The sequence below is a fragment of the Lathyrus oleraceus genome, chromosome 7, assembly GCF_024323335.1.
Source record: "Lathyrus oleraceus cultivar Zhongwan6 chromosome 7, CAAS_Psat_ZW6_1.0, whole genome shotgun sequence".
Lineage (NCBI taxonomy): Eukaryota > Viridiplantae > Streptophyta > Magnoliopsida > Fabales > Fabaceae > Lathyrus > Lathyrus oleraceus.
Genome location: NC_066585.1, coordinates 440,388,819 through 440,411,784, shown reverse-complemented (window position 1 = coordinate 440,411,784; position 22,966 = coordinate 440,388,819). Strand labels below are relative to the sequence as shown.

At 39.0% G+C, this 22,966-nt stretch overlaps 1 non-coding gene across 1 annotated transcript; it reads left to right on the top strand.

Moving 5' to 3' along the window:
- Positions 1 to 2,913: 2,913 nt before the first annotated feature.
- Positions 2,914 to 3,020, top strand: LOC127109236 (small nucleolar RNA R71). Its single transcript, XR_007796566.1, has one exon. It is a non-coding gene; the product is annotated as a small nucleolar RNA R71 (small nucleolar RNA).
- The last annotated feature ends 19,946 nt before the right edge of the window (positions 3,021 to 22,966 follow it).

Sequence of the window (22,966 nt, the reverse complement as noted above, 5' to 3'; positions counted from 1 at the left end):
ACTGTAGAAGAGTTGCTTGTGGAAGCCATTTTGTTTTCTACAGCTCTGATACCACATTATTGGTGGTATTCTAGAGGTGTTATATGATAAATTATATTGTTACAGAATTTAGTGTAAGAAAAAATATATATTTGTTTAATACTCTTATCTTATTGAGATTGCTTAACATAGCGCTAAATTTGTCCCAAAAGCAAAGGAATTTTTATAAGTGAGATTGTAAGTCTCCTACTCCTCATGGTATTATGTGAAAATATTGCTCCCTTTTCATTTGTGAGAGCTAGTGGCATACTTGTTGATTTTATCCAAATTGGAACTCTTCTCATAAATGATGTATAGGTTCATATTTTCATGCTTGTGGGTGAATAGTTGAGTGTTCTCCAAAAAATGACCAAAATATCTGCCATTTTTGCTTTCTAACACCTTTTACTAACATTTTTACTTGTATTAACTTTTATTTCCAAGTCATTTACTTCATGCTCTTTTACTTTATGCCATTTACTTTATACTTTATGTTTAGCATTTCATATCTTATTGTTTGTGATTATGTCATTTGTTCTTTGTCCATTTGGACTTTACTTTCATATCTTTGTAAAGAAAATACTAATGAGAAAAAACCTAAAAAGAAACTTGGTTATCCTGATTCATGGACTTGTGGTTACTATCCTTGGCATCATTGTGGAGTTATGGACTTAGAATTAGGATCTTGATCTTTTCTTTGGGAATTATGATTTGAGACCTTGAAATCCATATGGTACCTTTGAATTTGGACTTCCTTTGGAGACTTAGTTTAGCTACTTTGGTTTCATCTGATACATGGATTATTATTTGCTTATTCTGGCTTGCTTGAGGCTTAATCCAAATGAGGTAATTGTTGCTTGACTTATATCATAAAGCTTGTTATTTCTTGGTTAGATCTTTCCTCCCTAGCTTTTACTTTATGCTCTAGGATAGTCTCTTCTTCTCCTCCCATTCTTTAATTTTCAAAATCTTCTCTCTTTTTCAAAACCTTCTTGTTTTCTAACTTGAACCACTTTCTCAATAAACCTTGACTTTTGTCAAGTGAATTTCAAACCTTTTTCCTAATAAATACTAATTCATCTTAACCATATTGAGACCAATTTTAAAAGACTTAAAAAATGCATAATTCACTCAAATCATTTTGTGCCATTTGTGCTCTTTTCCTTTTAAAATGTTTCTCAAAGTTTAGACATAAGTCATTTCAATAGTTGAGATATAATTCTCATATCCCTATGGTATCAATTATTTTCCATCTATGAGAGCTAGTGACATACTTGTTGATCCATATCCATCTTTAAGCCCTTCTCATGATGATGCAAAGATCTCATACTTGTGGGTGACTAGTTGAGTATTCTCCTTAAAATGACAAAACATCTTTTCCCTTAAAATGAATTAAAACAAACATATTTGTTATTTTTACCATGAACTACGAGATTTTGATCCTCCATTGCACTTTGTTGGTACTAGGCATGAGACTTCAAAAGGTCTTGGCAAATACAAAAAATCATAAGAAATATGTATTTTCCCATCTCTCCAATATTTTGCAAACAATACCCATTTTCAAACAAAAAGGCACATTTTCAAAGAGGTTCCCATGGAGTACCATGGATGTTTAGGGTGTTAATACCTTCCCTTTGCATAACTAACCCCCAGACCCTTGTTTTCTTTTTATTAGTTTTTTTCTTAAAACTTCTTTGGGTTTTCTTCGTACTTTTCCCCTTTTCCTTTGGAAACAATAAAATTAAGGTGACGACTCTTGCTTTGTGAGTTAAGTTAATCGATAGCTTAATCTCATAATTTTTACCATTACATGCGTCTTGTTTGGTTTGTTTCAGCCTTTGTGGATAGGGAATTGGTGGTTTATAAGAAGGGGGTGGTACATAAACTTGGCTATCATTCATTGCTTCTTTATCTTTAACTTATTATTCTCTTTGTTTCACTAGTTGTACAAGTTTTTCTACTGCTTATTTTTCTGGTGTAGTCACAACATTTCCTTTTGGTGGCTCTAGCTTTCTTAGTGAGTTGTTATTCAACCTAGGATTTACGGGTTCCTGATATGTGGTTCCGCTTCGTATGGAGATAACATTAGCATGGCCCTTAGGGTTAGGTTGAGGTTTTCCAGGGAATGATCCTCCTGGCATGGCCTGAGCAGCTTGTTGTTGTGCTACTTGAGAGATTTAGGTTTCCAGCATCTTGTTTTGGGTTGCCACAAAATCGGCTTTGTTATCTAGTTGTGTAATCAACTTATTAATATGAATGTTTTGATTCACAAATTCTTTATTTTGTTGAGTGTGAGCTGAAATGAAGTTTTCCATGATCTTTTAAAGGTTTGATTTCTGAGGAGTAGCTTGTATTGGCTAATTCGGTGTTTGGGCTTGGAAACCTGGTGGTCTTTGAGGTGCAATGTTTTGAGGAAAAGTAGAGTTAATGTTCTTGTAAGAGAGGTTTGGATGATTCCTCCATCCAGGGTTATGAGTGTTTGAATAAGTATAACCTTGGGCATAGTTGACCTGATCTGGGATTGGTTCAACTAGTAAATTTCACTCGGTGGTGATATATCCTGGGGTTCCATAAATTTCACATTTGGGTTGTACTGCAGCTACGGTAGCTATAGGGTTAATAACTAAGCTTTCGATCTTTTGTGCCAAGGTGTCCATCTAGGCGTTCATATGGTCCAGGCTACTAACTTCGTACATAACTCCTTTGGTTTCTTTCTTCTCTACAGATGCATATTCCATTCCCCATTGGTAATGGTTTTGTGCCATGTCTTCTATGAGTGCACATGCATCAGGATATGGCTTGTTCGCTAGTGCACCACCGGCGGCAGCGTCGATGGTCATCTTCGTGTTATAGAGAAACCTATTATATAAGGTATAAATGATCAACCATTGTTCTAATTTATGGTGTGGACAAGCTCTTAATAGCTCTTTGTATCTTTCCCAAGCATCGAAAAGGGATTCACCATCCTGTTGAGTAAATCTTGTTATCTAGTTTCGCAGGACAACAGTCTTACTTGGTGGAAAGTATCTAGCGAGGAATACTTTCTTCAGGTCATTCCAAGTAGTGATTGAACTCGCTGGGAGAGAGTCTAGCTATGATCGTGCTCTATCTCTAAGGGAAAAGGGGAATAAACGTAAACATATTGCCTCAGGAGGAGAACTATTAGATTCCAATGTGTCAGCTAGTTGAATGAAAACTTTTAAGTGCTGGTTTGGATTCTTCGTTAGAATGGTTAACAATACTTGAATGAGGTTCTTCGTTAGATGGTAAGGTAAAGTCTTTAAGCGGCTTGCGGTCTTGTTATTCTACCATTGCTCTCTTGATTCTTTGGACCAAACGTCGCGGACGTGCGTATCTTTCTGGTTCAGCTATTGGGTCTTCTAAATTTACGGTATTGCGAGTCCTTCACATTTACCGAAAGAAAAAAAAGGGTTCCTTAATCTAGACGGTGTAACAATAGGGTTACGATATTTGACGTAATCGGTCCCCGTCAATAGCGTCAAAAACTTGATGGGTACTTTCTGCAAGTATACAGAGTGTATCAGAGTAATATAAAAGGTTTTCGAACCCACAGAGACCTAATGGTCAATCTATCGCTTTCTATTTCTACGGTGTTTATCTAAGGCGATTGTAAAAGAATTGGAATAAGAAAAACAAAGTGAAAATAATAGACTTGAATAAATTCAAAAATGTAATACTAGAATGTGGCTCTCATCGATCAATAGTACTCTTATTATTCATATGTAGAACTACTTACAGGGAAATATTTTCTTCCTTGAAAAATAATTAATTAAAAAGGAACTATCACTCTCGCGTATTCGGAACCATGTTTTAATCTTTAATTTATACCGTCCACTTGCGTGTGCCTAGTGCGTTTTGCGTTAAAGTAGTGAAAATATTTGTAGAAATTATATTCTGTTACTTAGTTAAAAAGTGGGTTTGGTTGGAAAATTTAACTTTAAAGGGTTCCTGGATTTCGCTCGGATAACCGCATTCTAAACTTGGAAATTATAACTTTAAAGGGTTCCCGAATTTCGCTCTCGTGGTGTTTATTAATAAAAAGCTTAACAATTTTATCTTAAGTACCTGACGGCTTTCAATCTTACTCTCGTAGTAACCGATCAATTTAATTTCCTAAAAATTGAGATTAAAACCAAAATAGCCCCGATAGTAATCCTAAAGAAATAACAGATTGAGTACCCTCGAATCGATGGTCCTCGCATTCCAGCACTAGTAGATTAGCTAGACATGGTCATAATAAACAATAAAGTGATGGGTTGAAGATTAGAATTAAATGTATCAGACTATTCAATTAAAATTACGAACGTGCAATGGAATAAATTAAACTTCGAAGTAAGGCAAGAAAATAACAAGAATGCAAAGTAAATAAACAAAAGAAATAAATAATGCTGATAATAATAAGAACATGTTCCAAACGAAGTCTTGAATCTGGTACATGAATAAATTAAAGGAAAACTTGAACGGGAAAGTAATGCTGGCAAGATTAATGCTACAAAGTAAAATGCTCCAAGCTCAATAACAACAACAATGCAGTAATCCTCCGATGTGAAGAAGTAAAGCTCTCAAAAATATAAATATATGGCTTAAGTTGTACTAAGCTTGAATAACCTCAAAGTTGAGTTTCAAAAAGTATTTATAGTGCTACAAAGCCTTAGAAATCAAGTCACGACTGTTAGATTCGTGTGAGAGGAAAAATGGAGTAATGGGGAGTCCATGCTTAAACCACTTTGACTGCCTCACTTTTATAATGGATGACGACCACTATACCCCTTGTGGCGAACATCACCTTCACAAAATATGGATACTTGGTCTTTGTGACCGTTCGGTCATGGGACACCTCAGCCACCTCATGGCTACCTCCATGGTGAATGCCATGCTGGACGTCAGGAGTGCAAAACACGCCATTTTCTCCATTTTTCATCTGATTTGCCATGTTTCTTTGCGTACGCCTCTCACATGGTTAACTACCTGAAATCCAGACAACATACCAACATAATACTAGAAATTAAAGCAAAACGACAATAAAACATGTGCAAGTCGAGTCAAATATGCGGTGTGTTTTGGTGTTATCAATACTCCCCAACGTGTGTCTGATTTCTCTAGCAGAATTGTTATCCCTAACGAGTTTTTACCCTCATTGTTTGTTTACTATCGGCCACCATCACCCTTTGTATCCCTCTGTCGTATCCTAAATTTTGATCACTGCTTCTTTCTATTTTTCAATTAACGCTAACATGTCCGGAGCATACCAATCATCTAGTCAACCTCAGGATCTAAAAAATCAAAGGGGAACCATTTTGACTTTTTAGTCCTTGTTAGGAGTTGACTTTAGTTTAGAGATATTATTTAGACCTTTTGAAATAGCATAATTTGTAGGATTATACTAAAAAGTAGTTTATTACTATGAAAATTAATTTTTAGAGAAAAATAAATATGATTAGTAATTATAATAGTATATCTCATTAGATTATATTATTTAAAAGTATAAGTATTATATTTATGGTGTTAATTATTTAATAAAATTATAGATTAATAGTTTAGGAGGTTTTAAAAAAAAATAGGCTAAAAGTTTAGTTATTATTTTCTATGAAAATATTTTAGTTATTTAAGTTTTTAAATTCTTTTTTTATTTAAGTATTTGGAAGTGTCATTGTTTTTTGAATAAGTGTAATTGTTTAATGGAGGATAGCATATGGACAAAGAGTTACGAGTGTAAGAGGTCATGAGTTTAATTTCTAAATTATATAATTGTTTTGATATTTTGTTTCTTGGGATTTTGGATTAATTTATGGGATAAAAAATTAGGGATAAGGGATATAACCCATGGGTTTATACAATTACCCTTTTAATTTATTTTCTTAAATAAACTAATAATTATATCTTTACAAATAATTAATTGGGATAAATTTAGGGATAATATTAGATAAGTTATGAGATAAATCCCTAGGGTTTTAAGGGATTAAAATTTATGAGATAACTGCGAGATAATTTAGGGATAACTTTGGAATGATTTTTGGGACAATAAATAGGGATAAATTATTAGGGTTTTAGGGAAAAAAAATTAGGGATAAGAGATATAACACTTGAGTTTATATTAATATGCTTTTAATTTAGTTTCTTAAATAAACTAATAATTATATCTTTACAAATAATTAATTGAGATAATTTTAGGGATAATATGAAATAAAGTTATGGGATAAAACCCTAGGATTTTAAAGGATAATATGGGATAAAGTTATGGAAGAAAATCTTATGACTTTAAGGGATAAAAATTTATGGGATAACTATGGGATCATTTAGGATACTCTGGGATAATTTTTGAAATAATAAATAGAGATAAATATTTAGAATTTTAGGGATAACGGTTTATATAATTACCCTTTTAATTTATTTTCTTAAATAAATTAATAATTATATTTTTACAAATAATTAAATGGGATAAAGTTTTATAATATTTTTTAGGGATAAAAACAAGGGATAAATCAAGAGACAAAACACGGGATAAATCAAGGGACAAACATCAGGATAAGGGATATGGTCTTTGAGATTATATAATTAAATTTTTAATATGTTTGTTAAAATAATTATATATATAATATCACTATGGGTTTACTTTCTTAAATCAAAATAATTAGCTTTTTTTCTTAAATCAATTAAAAGGGGCATGTCATATAAATATATAATATTTATTTTCATAAATAAATTAAGTATTATATTATATTTGTTTATTTTTAATCGATAATGGGGATAATCATGGGATAAATCTCTAAGAAAACTTTAGGGTGTAAGGGATAAATTTATTTAGGAATAAGAGATATAATATTTGGATTTATATAATTAATCTTTTAATATTTTCATTAAATAAATATATAATATCATTATTAATTTATTTTCTTAAATAAATTAATTATTATATTTCTACAATCAATCAAATAGGATAAAATCAATCTAACACACCTCAAATCGTAAGTCCTCTGCCCTAATGCATTGAGGCATTTTTCCAAAAATCAATTATTTATCCGTGCCTGATGCATGAGAACTTTTTAAGGGATTAAAATAATCAAGCAATCAACATTTTAGAGACGAACTACGGGACTCTGATCCTTCAATAAATTTGAGGGTACGTAGGCATAGTGTTTTAAGACTCTAGCGAGTACAATAATCAAAAATATCTTTAAGTTTTCCTTTCTCAATTAATCAATTTTATTTTAAATAATAAAATAATTTTCAATAAATAGATAAATAATTAACCAATAATAATTAATAAAACAAATATCTCAAGGACACACTAACCCTAAAATTATAGGAGGATCCCATTGAGTACAATGGAGGTAAGAGGTGCCTAACAACTTCCCCTTACTTAACCGACTCCCGAACCTAGTCTCTCACCCTTAGTCATTAGATTTTAGCATTATTTTCCTATTCCTTGGGAACAAATAAAGGATGGTGGAGACTCTGTCATTTTTCCATCCGCGACACCATCATTCCCCACAGATCTGTATGTATTCATCTCATCTGAAATTTGTCGCATTACGCGAGAAACCGGCGGGAAAACAAAACAACAGAGCCGCCACCGTGCGTTATTTATCCCAAAAGAGGGAAAGGAAACGCTCAGAGTAAACCTGGGAAAGACATGGTCTCGCGACCAAAGAGAATGGGATCGGGAGTCGGTTATGCGAAGGGAAGGTATTAGCACCCCTACGCATCCGTCGTACTCGACGGGATCCACGCACAAAAGGAAGGAATATGGTTGCTAAAACACTGCTCATAAACAAACAAACACTGGCTGAAAGAGACACAAGAAAACAAATGAGACTGACTCGGCAAGATATCGCATCCTGGGCCTACTTAGTCTATCAAGCATAGACATCAGAGTCGAAGTAGTTCGGACTCGGAAAAACACATGCTCGCTAGGATGTCGCATCCTATGCATACGTATCTTCTCGGACGAAGAAGAATCAGAGCATCCGTAGCTCGGCTCACGCACGCCAAACAAAACCACACAAACACGGGCAAACATGGAACCCGAATGCCAATCGCTGGACTTATATCAGCTTCCGAACCAAACACACCCACACTGGAACCCGAATGCCAATCGCTGGACTTATATCAGCTTCCAAGCACACAACAAGAGGATACGGAATGCCAATCGCTGGGCTTACATCCATCTCCTGACACACACAAAGACAAAACAAAAGGGCGCCCGGAGAGATCAGCTCATCTCCTGCCTACGTACCTCATCTGGTATGAGGATCAGGGCGACGTAGTTCCCCTACGCAGGGACACAGGACTAGCCTAACCAGATAACAGAGGGAGACACAACTAGGGAGACTAACTCAAGCCTAGATGTTATCATGCATATCATCCCTAAGTCAAGGTTGCTATCTAACTTGCACAGGGAGCAAGCTATCCTAAACAGCACAAACAGTCAAACAATCACAAATAGCACACACTATATACACACAAAGTGGGGCTCAAACAAGGCTAGGCTTTAGTCAAGGGGTCATGTCAACCTCGACAAACAAGCCACTGTATCAGGGTGATGTTGGCTCTTAACCCTAACATTGAGAGTTAGGGTGAAGCAGATGAAATAGGGAGTGAAGGGTGTGCCTCACAGCTCTTATCCCTGGCCTGGGAGAGCTTCATGACAGATGAAGTGTGGGTTCAGAAAGTGGGAACCCTTCTACACTTATGACACTGACTCAACTGTACAACTGTACAAGGATCTTGGGTTAATGTCCACAATGCATCAACACCAGTTGTGTGAGCAAAGGGACGACTCAACAGAATAGCAGAAGATGGATTGCACATCTCTTGTATCTGCCAATTGCCTTATCAAAGGTCTTTTCCTGCTTGGGGACAAAGATAAACAAGCACAAGCATTGCCTCTTAAGGAGCTCTTCAGACAGGTGCCTGGCCAAGTAACAGGCCAGGTCTTCCAGACTACATGGAGTTAGAGACATTATACCTCAATGCTCAAGCTAGCAAGCAAAGCAAAAGCAAGTTCACAAAGGAACTATAGCAACTAAGGTACCTGAAAACAATCCAGCATAGTCAGTACTCAACTCAAACAAAAGTCAAACAGACAGATTAGAAGTCAACAGTTAACTGTACATAAACAGATAAACAAGCATCAATGCACAAAGGTGCAAGCCACAAGGCCTAAGCATAAGTCTCAATGCCTACAAAACAAGCTCCAAGTTAGTCATAAACAAGCAATAAACCAACTCTAATTGAGTGCACATCATCAAGTATAAGCAATTGTGCTCTTTGACCTGAAACAAAGCTCAAACATTAAGCACTAACCACTAGGACATGGCCTAGGGTCAAAATGAGAGAAATAATTCACAACAGAATATGAAAATTATCAAAAATCAAGATCAATCAAATAAGAATCAAATCCAAGTGGTCTCACATTCATATCATCAACCAATATCATTTCATGAGGCAAAGAGTGCAAAGCATGCAATTTGAAGCTCATAGAACCAAACAGAAAGATCCAATTCAAATCAACTCACAAACATTTCAATAAATCCCCAAAAAATTCATGGTCAAACAGCATTCATAACATGATCTACACACCAAATTTCAAGTCATTTGGACCAAGGGAAGCAAGTCAATTAAAATCCCTAAGTCAAAGCATATTCAAACAAGCTCATACAAGGCATTAAATCATGCATCAACTTCAAGTAATCATAAAACAGAAACCAAACATGATAAATGAGTGAAACCAAAACCATGGCAAACTTCAAGATGTCTATAATACACATGCCAAATTTCAAGTCCATCCAATAAACCACAAGAATTTCACAAAACATATGAGATCATGACTCACAAAAGGTTCACAATTGGTCAAACAGAAAAGAAAATCTCAATCAAATTGAAAATGCATTCAAACTTCCAGGAAAATTCATGCTCAAACTTAACATCCAAAAGAATCAACATGCAAAAACTCAGATTAATTGGCATAGAATTGGCATGGCAAATAAAATCAGGAAGTCAAGCAAACAAAGGTGTGACACAAATTGTCACACCTACATTCATCATAGCATATCTCCACAACCAGAAATGATAAAATCACAAACTCTATACCAAAAACACCCTAAAGGTGTCTAGTTTATGCATGCAAAATTTCAGCTCCATTGGATTAAGCATCACCATTTCACAATCAAAATATCAAGCAAGGTGCAAGTAGACACATGTATGAGCAAACCCTAGGCAACATGAAAAACCACATGTGCACAATATCTGGAAAAATATCCATAAAAAAGTAGACATGATGATGAACAATATGCAAAAAGTCCCATCTCAATTGGATCATCCTTTGATTTTATACAAATTTTGGAAGATTGTAAAGAAAATGCAATAAAAATTGAAGAAAGAAAAAGAAATAACATGGATTAATTATTTAATATTTATTTAAATGGGAATGGCGCTTTTGCTGAGTATAAAACTCAGCGTTTCATTTAAGTGGGGGGAGTCAACGCCCAGTCAACGGAAACCAAGGACCAATCGCGTGCTAGCATGGCTAAACAGCATGACCAATCGCAGCGCATCCTCTAAAAACACCATGCAGCACTGAAAATGTGACCTAATCGGATCTACACGCGGTCTGGAAACAGAATTGCTCAATCTTCATCGTGTTCATCAAGCCAGTGCCAGATCAAGAACATTTTTCCCCAATTTCAACAATAATCATATCAACACAAAGGTCTTTCAACACACATCAATAATCCATAAGCAATCAAGCAAGAAACAAACAAACATGCTCATACCGAAGGAAACAAGTTTCATCAACAAGACTTTAATCACCTAGATTTAACTCATTTGTGCATGAAAATTCGCGGTTCAACGCTCATTTTAATCAGCGTTCGAAGATCTATAACTAACACTTAACAAATTCATGAATCAAGGGAATCGTATTCTGACCTTAATGAAGAACAGAGGTTGAATTCGGCTTAATTCAAAGCTTATGAAGTTCCTGGATCCTTCTGTAAAGCTTATGGATGTTTTGGAGAAGAATTGAGACCTTAAACGCTTACGAATCCAGCTCACTTGGAAATCACCATTGATGCTCAAGCTTGAAGAATGCTTTGATCCTGCACTATTGGCTTCGATTCCACATGTAAATTTCACTCAAGAACAATTCAGTAGCAAGAATTTAGCAAGATGAATGGTTGTTGTGTGAAGAAAATGCAAGAAATGTTTGAGAGAAAAAAGCTTGATTCTAGATCTAGATGTGGAAAAGTGATTACTGTTGATGCAATTTCTGTTATTATTAGCTATATATATGCTCTGTTAATCATCTATGCTAATCACCATTAAGCCATGCAATTGGAATTAAGTGAAATCAAGTGTTATGCAAAATTTGGCAATTAACCCTATATGCATGTAAATGAATGTAACAGTACACGATTCCTTTCCAATTCAACTCAAAATGTCATTTGGAGGTAAGTGTAACTGGTTGGAATTGAAAACAAGGCATATTTTTCAAATTGATATTTTCCCTCCAATTTTCAAATTCAAATCCAATGAAAAATGCCATTTTTGTGTGATGATTTTTGATGAAATGTAATGAATGATCATGATAAAGCATGTTAAAAGGAGATTGTAGCAAAAAACCCCACATGATTTGGCCAATTGGTGTGAAAGTTATCCAACTTTGAAGTTCAAAATATCCTGACAATGATTTGATCATAACTTGCCAACCACACATGAGAAATGGATGTTCTTGGATTTTTTGGAAAGGTGAGAGCAAGATCTTCAACTTTCATGTTGGACAAAATTTCATTTGAAGTTTTCTTGGACATGTAAATTTGAGGAGAAGACCTTTCCATTTTTGGCAGTTTGAAATTACAAGTCACTTACTATTTTTGGAAACTTTTCTTCTGACCTCAAATTCTCCAATCTTGATCTTTTAAATGTCAAATGAGACTTGTATGGACATGAATGAAGCCTTTCAAACCATCTCCCACCTTCAAATCCTTGATTTCAAGCACAGTTGACCACAGTTGACTTTCTAGGGTTTCAGATGAAATTCAGCTTGACTGTTGAGCTTTGATCATCCAATCCTTGGCCAAATCACTTCAAAATGATCCCTAGATCATATGAACTTGTTGAACCAACCCTAGGGCTTTGCTTCAATAAGAATTGCACTTGCTTGACCAGATCTCCTGACCAGTTGACCTAATCTTGTCTAATGATTTGCACTTGGGCAAAGGACAATGCAATGCTATGCAGTGGACTATGTAATGTTAATGACCTAATCATGAAAATGTATGTACAAAATGGGAGGTGCAAATTTGAGGTGCTACAGCTGCCCCTATTCAATCAACTGGGAACCCGAACGGATAAGAGCAACGGCTGTCAGACTTTCAGGGTAAACAAGGATTGAATACCAAGAACCGTAGAAATTTGCACACTGTTGGGATCCACCAACGGAAACGTCCACTGGGATCTGATATTTATTACTGGGGATTTTGATTTTTTTCTCTCAAAGGTACTGTCACATCCAGACATCACAAGACGATGAATGGGAGTAGAAATCACAACTAGATGCCAACGGACAACTAGGAAACACTCGACGTTTATCGAAACCAACGGAGAGGTAACAAACATCAGCGGATGACTGCGGGGAAAATACATCTAGACGTCAACGGACAACTAGGAAAAACTCGACGTTTATCGAAACCAACGGAGAGGTGACCAGACATCAACGGATGCACTGGGAAGACTCGACCAGACGTCAACGGACGAAAGGGAGAAGCTCGACGTTTATCGACACCAACGGAGAAGGATAATCCACTTTACTAAGGAAGGGGTACAACAACCGGAAACCAAATAGGACGTCCACCGACGACTCTACTGGGGATTCTGGCTGAGAATCAACCAGACATTAATGAATGACTGGGGAATAGGATACACAATCAGACGTCAACGGACGAATGAGAAAAACTCAACATTTACCGAGACCAACGGAGAGGTAACTCTGCATGGGGAAATATATCACCAACAACCGTCAACAGACGATCGGGAAAAACTCGACGTTTATCGAAACCAATGGAGAGGTAGCTCACTGGGGATCAAGGTCACGACAGGGAGCAGACAGGAAGGAACACCAAGGATGCCGGGTTGTAGGCATGAAAAAGGTGATCGACCAAAGCGTGAATTGGTTTGTGTTCCAAAACACTCATCATCCTGAAGAGGGTTAGAAAAGCAGTCTTGTTAAAGGATGGACATTCGATTCCGAACAAAGGAATACAAATCTTACTCTGATGGTGAAAACAATTAAAAGATTGACCAAAAAGCGCATGAGATATATTATCTATAGCCGTCAAAACGTAGATAATACTCTCGCATGGAAGATTATCCTAACCGGGTTGTAGGTTGTCAAAGGATAAATCGACCGATATCATCCTGAAGAGAGCGAAAGCAAACTTGTTAAAGGATGGACATTCGATTCCACAAGGAATACAAATCTTACTCTGATGGTGAAAACAATCAAAAGACTGACCAAAGAGCGCATGAGATATATTATCTACAGCCGTCAAAACGTAGATAATACTCTCGCATGGAAGATTATCCTAACCGGGTTGTAGGTTGTCAAAGGATAAATTGACCGACATCATCCTGAAGAGAGCGAAAGAAAACTTGTTAAAGGATGGACATTCGATTCCACAAGGAATACGAATCTTACTCTGATGGTGAAAACAATCAAAAGACTGACCAAAGAGCGCATGAGGTATATTATCTATAGCCGTCAAAACGTAGATAATACCCTCGCATGGAAGATTATCCTAACCGGGTTGTAGGTTGTCAAAGGATAAATCGACCGACATCATCCTGAAGAGAGCGAAAGCAAACTTGTTAAAGGATGGACATTTGATTCCACAAGGAATACGAATCTTACTCTAATGGTGAAAACAATCAAAAGATTGACCAAAGAGCGCATGAGATATATTATCTACAGCCGTCAAAACGTAGATAATATCCTCGCATGGAAGATTATCCTAACCGGGTTGTAGGTTGTTAAAGGATAAATCGACCGAAAAGAAAGGCATCGGGATACCAGACTAGGTATGTAAATATGACCAATCAAAAGGGGAAACTACAAACATTACCGACAAACGGTGAATGAAAGAAGACCCATTGAGGATAAAATGCTTACTCGGAGCAAATATCCAAAAGGAAGGGGAGAACCCGCTGGGGATAATATTGCTTAATCAAAGCAAACATCCAAAAGGAGAAAGGAATATCAATATCGAAACTGGATAATGGTAACCACAAAGAGGGGATTACATCTACCGGTTAGTAGGTAGAAAACCACGGAATAGTAACCGTCATCACTAGGATGAGCATAATGGTTGACTCCACAAGGGGAGAAAAGAGGATTCACATCTACCGGTTAGTAGGTAGAAGACCGCAAAGGTAGGACTTACAACTGCTGGTTTGTAGGCAGAGGCCAACAAATTCCGTTGAGGATAAGATGAATGAGTGCCGGTTAGTGAGCAACTATTCATTTATACCACAGGGAAGCACAAGATACAGCCACAAGGAAGCCAGTTTAGGATCGATCCAAAAAGGCAGACTGAATCAAGACTCATCCTAATGAGGAAAGAACTCAATAGGGAAAACCCATCCCGTTAGGTGTGTAGGGAGGGAACGGAAACAACCATCATCCACGAGGATACAACTCGTGGGGAGTGCAGAAGGAAATGACAGACACTTTCTGCTTAAGGGGTCGACTCTATATGGAGAGACCAGACACACCCATATCTGCTAGGGGAGGATCTACTAGGGAGATCTGTATCACCAATTAGCAGGAGAGAACCATCAACAGATACACGGCAACAGCTGCAACATGAGTACCTGAATGTTATGATTATGCATGTATGCATTATGCATGAGGAATGTATGATGAATGCTGACAAACAGACATGTTTAACACACATAGGTCCAGGAATCAACCATCCGGTGCTACTCTTCTTCCATAGGGAAGGCCAAAATCACCAAAGAGCAAAGAAAACCTGCTGGAGACTGGAACATCAGGGAACAACATCATCCTGCAGGGGAGGAAGGCCACAATAGGCTTCCGGAGGGATCATCAATCACAACCGGGGGGAAGAGTTCAATATACAGGCAGACACGCCACAACAACAACTCACGCTGGAGCTCAGAAATACCAAGAAGCAACCAGATCTCTGAGGAAGATAGATAGGCACTGATAAAGCTCATCTTGCCATCAAATCCGCGGAGGAATCTATCCGAGGGAATGCCGGATTATTGGGATGTCAAACCACCAAATACCAAATCTTCCACAGGCAAGCACCCATGTCGGGGAGAGGAGAAGACTGCTCTGCTGGAGAGTCCAAAGCTAAAGTCTTCAGTGAACACTCTGCTTGGGAACTGGCTCACAAAAAGGCTCGCACAACAACTTTGCTGGGAATGCCCCATGGTAGGGCTCAAACAGCACTCTACTGGGGATGCACCACAATAGGGCTAACAGGGACTTGGAGGAAGAATGTTGCACTGCCGGGGACATGAAGATGAACAACTTCAACCAACACTGCACTGAGCAACCTCGCTGAGGAGAAACCATAAGAGGTTCTACAGGAAAAAGATACAGTTATGCTCGAGATACGAACACATGTCTTACCTGTTGGTAATCATACCACCCTTGGGAGAGCACTGCGGATCTCCTAAGTATCCTTCCATCATTGTGAATGTTCACTTTGTTTAAGAACAATTTTTGAAAAATTTGTTTATTTTGAAAACAATGATACTTTATCAATTAAAACATGCAAAACATTTGTTGAGTTGAAACAAATAAGAGTGCAAATAATTGGATAAAAGCTCAAATTGATGTGATGGAATGGTAGTCTGCAAATGGCAGGACTCCATAGATCTGTACAAGTTTGAAATCGGTGATATATGTTGGAGAGGGCTACATTGAACATAATGACCTTTTCTCTACCATTCCGAATTTCGATGTATCCGGAGCTTCAGTCGACGACGAATCGAGAATTCCTGACGGATGACAGATGTAGAGCACAATCTTGTCAAGATGCAATTACTTGCCAAATCCCTAATTTTTGCCTAGATTGCCCCAGTGTGAGGTGATCAATCTAGCGGGATGCAAATTCTTTTTTCAATGTCTCTAACTTTTGCCTGGATCGCCCCTTCGGGTTTTCAATCCACCGAGACGCTCCTTTTTTGCCTAAGTCGCCCTTTGGGGTGTTCGACTTAGCGAGCTATTTTGCTTTTTTTTTCTTTGTTTTAGGCGAAGTATTTCTTGACTGCATCTGGAATTCACAGGACGAGTGAACTTCTCCATCCATTGTTGTGAGTGTCAAAGCACCGCCTGAAAAGGCTCTCTTGACAACATATGGACCTTCATAGCTTGGGGTTCACTTGCCCCTGGAATCGGGCGCGAGAGACAAGACTTTCTTGAACACAAGGTCACCTTCTCGGAATACACGAGGCTTGACCTTCTTATCGAATGATTTCTTCACTCTCTGCTGATGTAACTGACCATGCCACACGACAGTTAATCTCTTCTTTTCGATCAGATTCACTTGGTCGTAACGACTCTGAATCCATTCAGCATCAGTCAACTTGGGACTTTGAGGGTACTATTTCTCTTTTGTTTCTTTTCTTTCTTTTTTCTTTTGATTTTTCTTTTTGATTTCGATTTCTCTTGATTTCTTTTGATTTCGATTTCTTTTGATTTTGCACCCTCCTCTTTTTTTTCTTTTTTCTTTTTTTTTTGTAATGCCCCAGTTGGCTGTTCTGCTGATTCTCGAGATGCAGCTGAGTGATCTTCTTTTCTTGCTCAAGAAGTCAGGAAATCTCGTCAGGAATCCCTTCAACATCATCTTCTTCCGCTTCGAATACAGGGAATTCAAAATTGGGAGATGACGTCGGATCATTATGTTCAATGGGTTTAAGAATCAACCTGCATAATGATTTTGAGTATAAAAAGCTTTTTGGAAATCAAACAAGGCAATCATTATGCAGATGAAAAGATTGCTTTTATTCTTGTTTTTAGGGTTTTTTTGTGATCACCAATTTCATGCAAAAAGCGAAAAGGGAAAACAAAGGGAAAAACAAATGTTTTAACATGCTTTTATTTGAATGAAAATATCATTGCACAAAATGTTGCCAACAATGTCATCACTTCTCCTTTTGGCATGGGAGAAGGGTTTTCAAACAAAGTGATTATTACTCTGACTTATGAACAACTGTAGGAACGCCCACAGTGACCCAATCGCGATAGATCCCTCCAGGGGTGACAAATGTCAGAATCTCTTGCATCAGTAGCTTCTACTTTTGAACAACCCTCTTTGTTGAAGACCTCAGAAGAAAAGCCAACGCCAGCCCGGGACTTGTTATCTTCAAACTTGATTAACATGGGGACCTAAGTCCTCAAAGTTCAGAATACCTGACCTCACAAGGTCTTGAACATTCATCTTCAACTGAAAGCAACTATCCACATTATGACCAGGAGCACCCGAATGGTACACGCAATGCTGATCAGGCCTATACCACCACCGAGGGTTGACGGGTACAGCCGGCGGGTCTCTGGGAGTAATCAAGTTTCGCTCTATCAAAGAGGGATACAGTTCTGCGTATGACATAGGGATCGGATCAAAAATGATCTTCTTCCTCTCATTACGCATACTGGCTTGATTACCATTGTGAGGCTGGTAAGCCTGCTGCTGAGGACGATGTTGTTGTTGTTGATATTGCTGAGTTGGTCTTCTCTGCTGTTGTTGAGGTTGAGTTGCTGGAATAGTCACAGCAGCGACCTGACGGTATTGTCCTTTGTTCACATTCCTCCGACGGTGCACCGCGTTTGTTTCACTCTCTCCCCTTTTGGGTGCCCCAGAGTATGTCTTCTTAGAATTCGAAGAACTTGAAGAGCCAGGATCTTGAATCTTTCCTGCTTTAATGAGACTCTCAGTCCTCTCCCCACAGACAACAACATCAGAAAAGCTACTGAACGGGAAACTCCCCATGCGGTCCATGAACACACCCTGCAAGGTCCCGATGAACATGTCAGTCAGCTCTCTCTCCAACATCGGAGGTTTCACTCTTGCGGCTAGCTCACGCCATCTTTGGGCGTACTCTTTGAAGCTTTCATTGGATTTTTGACATAGACTCTGCAGCTGAGTCCGGCTAGGCGCCATATCCATGTTGTGCTTGTATTGCCTCAGAAAGGCTTCACCCAGATCTTTCCAGCTTCTGACTGATTCTTTCTTTAGATCCATGTACCAGTCCAAAGACGCTCCAGACAAACTGTCTTGGAAAAAGTACATCCACATCTTCTCATCATCAGTGTATGCTGAGATCTTTCTGTAGTAAGCCTGCACATGAGTGCGAGGATAAGAAGTGCCATTGTATTTGTCAAAGGACGGCGCTTTGAATTTGTAGGGGATTCTCAGCCCATCAACCAAACCCATATCGGTTACATCGAACCCCAGAGAATTCTGACACTCCATGGCACGGATTTTCTCAGCAAGGGCATCCACTTTTCTGTCCCTCTCTTCAGTTCTCACAACTTCATCGTCCTCACTGAGCAGAGTGAACATGTCCTCTTGTCTATCTACAATCGGAGCAGGATGACGAACCGGAGCCCGGGTAGCTCTGGAATTGACAGTCTCTGCAGCAAGAGGTCGTCCGTTGATTCTGATCCCCCTTAACTCGTCACCCACGGCATAGTCGTTGGTGGGAGCAGCAGCATTAACATTCTCCTGAACAGGCATGCCCACCGGCGACGCTCGGTTGGACTGCGGGACCACTGTCTCTTCTCTCTGAACCAGGGCTCTAAGCTCTTCCTGACCTTACGCAACCCCTTGCATCATCATCATAAACTAGGCCATGTTTGCCCTCATCTCAGCCAACTCCATCTGAACTTGGTCCATAATTCTCTGATGATTGAGTCTGGTTGAGTAACGGTGCGGTCGTTGATCAGCTATCCTGCCTCAGTCAGGAACCAAAGTGAGAAGCCTCTCCCAAGCATGTCTGTAATGATATGTGCATGATATGCATGATGCAGATGCTATTTTATCATGAATGATCCTGAGAAGGATATGCGTATGCGAGTTAACTTTTTTCGGTTTTTTTCATGCATTATTTTTTTTTTGGAAAAATAAACATGCTATGACGCAGATGATGCAAACATGACTGGTCAGGCTGTGCATCTCAAGGCACAGGGTCAAAGCTTCGGCTTGAATTCTGGCATCAATCAAAGTCATCTGAGACTCCAAAATCATCTGAAACCCAAAGTCATATGAACCCAAAGTCATCTGAGCAGGTACCCTCAAATTCAGCTCAGGGATCCGAAATAAACGGAACCCTCTGATCAATACCAGGGTCGAACCTCCGGCGTCCAGAAATAAAGATCCATAAATCCGGCTGAACCAAAGTCACCAACAGGATCACAAGTCACCAACAAGTCACCGGTAAGTCACCAACTGTACCTGTAATAATGATCATTCCCTCCCCACTCACGGGTGTCATCTAGGCCAGGGTAAGGTCGAGAGAAACGCATGATAAACAACCCTTTCAAGAATATCATCCTGTGCACACCCGATGTATGCACCGATAATACCCCATCAGAGTCTGAACTGCTCGTGATATCAATGTTCCGCTAAGTGGCGCATACCACCCGCTTCCCATGAATCACTCTATTCCTAGGTTTCCTAGATTTCACTCATAGCCTGGGTATTGGGCCTTTTACCTCGAGTAACTCCCACCCCAAACAGAGAAAAACAGCACAGCCAGCAGATGAATATGAATGAATGCAAACATAAATGCAAACAATAAATGCAAATAATAAATAAATGAATGCAATAACTAACAGCAAACAGCAACCAAAACCCTAACCTAGAGAGCGCTAGGAGAGACTCGCTTAGGGAAGATGGACCAGCAAGAGGTCAACTTCTCTTTTCCCCAACAGAGTCGCCAGCTGTCGCATTACGCGAGAAACCGACGGGAAACAGAACAACAGAGCCGCCACCGTGCGTTATTTATCCCAAAAGAGGGAAAGGAAACACTCAGAGTAAACCTGGGAAAGACATGGTCTCGCGACCAAAGAGAATGGGATCGGGAGTCGGTTATGCGAAGGGAAGGTATTAGCACCCCTACGCATCCGTCGTACTCGACGGGATCCACGCACAAAAGGAAGGAATATGGTTGCTAAAACACTGCTCATAAACAAACAAACACTGGCTGAAAGAGACACAAGAAAACAAACGAGACTGACTCGGCAAGATATCGCATCCTGGGCCTACTTAGTCTATCAAGCATAGACATCAGAGTCAAAGTAGTTCGAACTGGGAAAAACACATGCTCGCTAGGATGTCGCATCCTATGCATACATATCTTCTCGGACGAAGAAGAATCAGAGTATCCGTAGCTCGGCTCACGCACGCCAAACAAAACCACACAAACACGGGCAAACATGGAACCCGAATGCCAATCGCTGGACTTATATCAGCTTCCGAACCAAACACACCCACACTGGAACCCGAATGCCAATCGCTGGACTTATATCAGCTTCCAAGCACACAACAAGAGGATACGGAATGCCAATCGCTGGGCTTACATCCATCTCCTGACACACAAAAAAGACAAAACAAAAGGGCGCCCGAAGAGATCAGCTCATCTCCTGCCTACGTACCTCATCTGGTATAAGGATCAGGGCGACGTAGTTCCCCATACGCAGGGACAAAGGACTAGCCTAACCAGATAACAGAGGGAGACAAAACTAGGGAGACTAACTCGAGCCTAGATGTTATCATGCATATCATCCCTAAGTCAAGGTTGCTATCTAACTTGCACAGGGAGCAAGCTATCCTAAATAGCACAAACAGTCAAACAATCACAAATAGCACACACTATATACACACAAAGTGGGGCTCAAACAAGGCTAGGCTTTAGTCAAGGGGTCATGTCAACTGTTAGATACCCAAAAGTGCTTATTTGAGCTATCAAATATGGGTATCTTTCACTCCATTTCCTTGCTAAAATGTCAAAACCACCTTTGTTTCAGATGAAATGCAATACAATGATAATCTATCTTGGTACCTTTGATTTGTGTGTTATTATGCAGGAAGTAGACATGAAATAATAGAAAATGAAGACACAAGAAATGTGGCAAAGGGATCAAATGAAACAAGCATTCATCAGCTTCCTCGCTAGGCGAGGGCTGTGGCGAAGGACTCGCTAGGCGAGCGTCCAACAAGCGTGCAGCGAAATGCTCCAGTATTTAACAGAGGCAAACATCACCACACTCGCTAGGCGAGCTTCCAGCAAGGAGTGTGGCGAACACGTCCAGACTTGGTGAAAAGCGCAGCCAGCACTCACTCGCTAGGCGAGCCATTAACGAGCTCCCAGCGAGGATTCCAGTAGCAAAACCTCTCAACCTCGCTGGAGCGAAGGTTGAAGCGTTCCCTTCGCTAGGCGAAGGTTTTGTTCGCTAGGCGAACATGACATTCTGAGATAGGTTGTTTCTCTGGGCGTTGGTGCCTCAATTAGGGGCTCGCTAGGCGAGCCATTCTGCTCGCCTAGCGAGCATGACAGCCCAGTAGCTGCTCTATAAGTAGCAAGTGCCACTTTTTGGAGCCATACCTTATTTTTCCTACTTTTGCACTTTTTCTAGATATTTTACAGCATTGTTCCAAGAATCTTTTGTGACCTAAATTTCATTTCTCTTCATCTCTTAACCATCTTTTACAAAAAGAAGGTGGATTCCCATCCAATCTTGATTATTCGACTTGGATGTTGATCAACCTTCTTCCGAAACTTGCCGACCAAGCTACCATGAAAATGAGTAGCTAAGTCCTCCATTTGTCAAGGTTAGATGTAGATGATCATTAACTTTGTGTGTAAATGTAAGGATCTTCATTTGTAAACTCTTTAATGGTGAATATATGATGAAAACTTTGTTCTTATTCAAAACTCTTTGTGTTGGTTTATGATCGAGAGATGTTTACCAACTCTTAACCTAGGTTTTCATCCAATCTTGTTTGTTAGCTAGAGATAGTAATGAATGATTTTGTTCACCATAAGGTTGAACCAAAAAGTTGTCATTTTGATAGATTGTGTTAGAGATAAACAATGGATCAAAATGGGAAAACTCACAATGTGTGTTCGAGAGAAACACATTGGGAAAACTTTGTGAAATAATTTATCATCTAAAGGAGTTTATAAGATTGTTGACCGAACAAATACATGCAAAGTGATCGTTGAACCCTAACTTTGGCAATATTTCTCAAATATTCAAACCAAAACTTTTATCGCATTTTATTACCTTTTTATGCAAGATACTGTGACAAACACCAAAACCCTATTGATACCTTAAGTTAAGAATTAATACAACCATCGAAAGGCGGTGATATCTTACAATCTCTGTGGATACGATAACAAAAACCCGACACTTAAGATTACAATCAACAAAATGGCGCTGTTGCCGGGGATTGTAAATTGATATTGCGAGCATCGCAATGGTTGCTTAATTTTTAGCTTTTGAATTTTTGACTTATGCTTGTAATTTGTTTGGTTTAGTGTGCAGCTTACGTTTTATGCGAGGGCAAATCCCTGTGGACGAACTTCTTTTTGATCCCGAGATCGAGAGAACCGCAAGGAGGCTCAATAGCAAAACGAGACGTAGGAGGCAACAGGCTAGACAACGTCAAGAGCAAGGAGAAAGTTCTTCTACCACAAATCCACCACCATTCATACCTAACATGGAGCCACCACCACCACCTATTTCTACTCCATGCATAAACAGTCCAAGAAACACCGCTCAGTTTGCCAACCACACGGGAAGGCAAGCTGAGATGAAAACGGGAACTCTCAATTTATTATATGGAAGTCCATTCACCGGAATGGACCATGAAGATCCCTTTGCTTTTCTCACAAA